The following is a 2,929-nucleotide window of genomic DNA, read 5'->3' as shown; positions in this document are numbered from 1 at the left end:
TCCATCACTGTTCTTTTTCCATTTTGTTGTTGTTTTATTGCAGTCGCAGCAGCAGCCAATCAGCTTCCTGGAACAGGTGAGGGCACGACACTGTAGGGTCATGTGATCAGAGGTCATGTGATGTAGGGTCATGTGACCGGGGGTCATGTGATGTATGGTCATGTGACGTGTTTTGTTTTTGGCCAGGTGTTGTCCAGTTGAACAGTGACGAGGATGAAGACGGTAAATAATTAACATGTTAAATAAACTTCACATGTTGAATAAACTTTACTAAATGTTTAATAAACTTCACACGTTTAATCAACTTTACATGTTTAATAAACTTAACGTTGTGTTTAATAAACGTTACTACATGTTTAATAAACTGTACATGTTTAATAAACTTAACGTTGTGTTTCATAAACGTTACTACATGTTTAATAAACTGTACATGTTTAATAAACTTAACGTTGTGTTTAATAAACGTTACTACATGTTTAATAAACTGTACATGTTTAATAAACTTAACGTTGTGTTTGATAAACGTTACTACATGTTTAATAAACTTAACGTTGTGTTTAATAAACGTTACTACATGTTTAATAAACTGTACATGTTTAATAAACTTAACGTTGTGTTTAATAAATGTTACTACATGTTTAATAAACTGTACATGTTTAATAAACTTAACGACATGTTTAATAAAGATTACGACATGTTTAATAAACTTTACGATATGTTAAATAAACTACACGTTTGATAAACTTTACGACATATTTAATAAACTTTACGACATGTTTAATAAACTTCACTACACGTTTAATCAACTTTGCTACAGGTTTAATAATTGTTACTACATGTTAAATATACTTTACTACATGTTAATAAACGTTACTATATGTTTAAGAAACGTTACAACTTGTAAAATAAAACATACTACATGCTTAATCAACTTCACTACAGGTTTAATAAACTTTACTTCATGTTAGATAAACTTTACTAAATGTTGAATAACTGTTACTACATGTTTAATAAATGTTACTACATGTTAAATAAACTCAACTACATGTATAATAAACTTTACTACAGGTTAAATAAACCTTACTACGGGTTGATAGACTTTACTACAGGTTAATAAACTATACTACAGGTTAATAAACTATACTACAGGTTGATAAACTTGACTACAGATTGACTTTGCCAACATGGCGTCCTTTGTGCCCCTCCAGAGGACGAGGGTCTGGACTCTGAGGAAGCGTCCAGTAAGAAGCTCCATCGCTCCAAACCGCCTCCTGCGGTGCAGCCCCCAGTGCAGGCCGCGGCGCTGCAGCCCCAGGTCCCTGCGGCGCCCCCTGCGGCTCCCCCTGCGGCGCCCCCTGCAGCGCCCCCCGCAGCGCCCCCTGCAGCACCCCCTGCAGCGCCACGGCTGGTGGTGGCTCCCCCTCCATCACTGCAGCCTGTCGCACCGCAGCCCAGAGCCGCGATGCCACGGAGCAGGACGGCTTCCAAGAGGCGCTCGAGGATGAACCGCCGCCACATGTAACTCAGAGACACAGTAAGTACACACTGCATGTAGTACACACTGGTATGTACACACTGCATGTAGTACATACTGGTATGTACAGACTGCATGTAGTACACACTGGTATGTACACACTGCATGTTGTACATACTGGTATGTACAGACTGCATGTATTACACACTGGTATGTATACACTGCATGTAGTACACACTGCATGTCGTACACACTGGTATGTACCCACTGCATGTACTAAACACTAGTAAGTACACATTGCATGTAGTAGACATTAATATGTACAAGAACAAGACCTGGAGGCCACATGGGGCCGACATTAAGGCAACATGGAGGCCAAATGGAGGCCACATGGAGGCCACATGTAAGCGACATGGAGGCCACATGGACGTGACATGGAGACGACATGGAGGCGACATGTAAGGGACATGGAGGCCGACATGGGGCGGACATTGAGGCAACATGGAGGCCACATGGAGGCGACATGTAAGCAACATGTAAGGGACATGGAGGAGACATGGAGGCGACATGGACGCCACATGGATGCCACACGTAAGGGACATGGAGGCGACATGGAGGCGACATGGAGGCCACATGGAGGCCACATGGGGCCGACATGGGGCCGACATGGGGCCGACATGGGGCCGACATGAGGCCACATGGAAGCCCAGGCCACATGGAGGCCACATGTAAGGGACATGGAGGCGACATGGAGGCGACATGGGGGCCACATGCAGGGGACCTGGAGGAAACATGGATAAGACATGGAGGCCACATGGGGCCGACATTGAGGCGACATGGAGGCCACATGGAGGCCACATGGAGGCGAAATGGAGGCGACATGGATGCCCCATGTAAGGGACATGGAGGCAACATGGAGGCGACATGGAGGCCACATGGACGCCACATGGAGGCCACATGGAGGCCACATGGAGGCCACATGGAGGCCACATGGACGCCACATGGAGTCCACATGGAGGCTGACATGGGGCGGACATGGGGCGGACATTGAGTCGACAGGTGGCCGACATGGAGGCGACATGGGGCCGACATGGAGGCCACATGGAGGCCACATGGAGGCCACATGGAGGGCCACATGTAAGCCACATGGAGGCCACATGGAGGCCACATGTAAGCCACATGGAGGCGACATGGGGCCGACATGGAGGCCACATGGAGGCCACATGGAGGCCACATGGAGGCCACATGTAAGCCACATGGAGGCCACATGGAGGCCACATGGAGGCCACATGGACGCCACATGGACGCCACATGGACGCCACATGGAGGCTGACATGAGGCTGACATGGGGCGGACAGTGGCGCCACCCCTAGCGGTCGCCTGCGCCGGCGCTCTGGTTATACTTTTTAGTATTTTTTTCCTTTTTTATCATAATGTCCGCCAAAAAAACATCAA

This window comes from Zeus faber (genome assembly GCF_960531495.2).
Source record: "Zeus faber genome assembly, chromosome: 1".
Taxonomy (NCBI): Eukaryota; Metazoa; Chordata; class Actinopteri; order Zeiformes; family Zeidae; genus Zeus; species Zeus faber.
The sequence above is the reverse complement of the archived record's forward strand: the minus strand, read 5'-3'. Positions refer to the sequence as shown.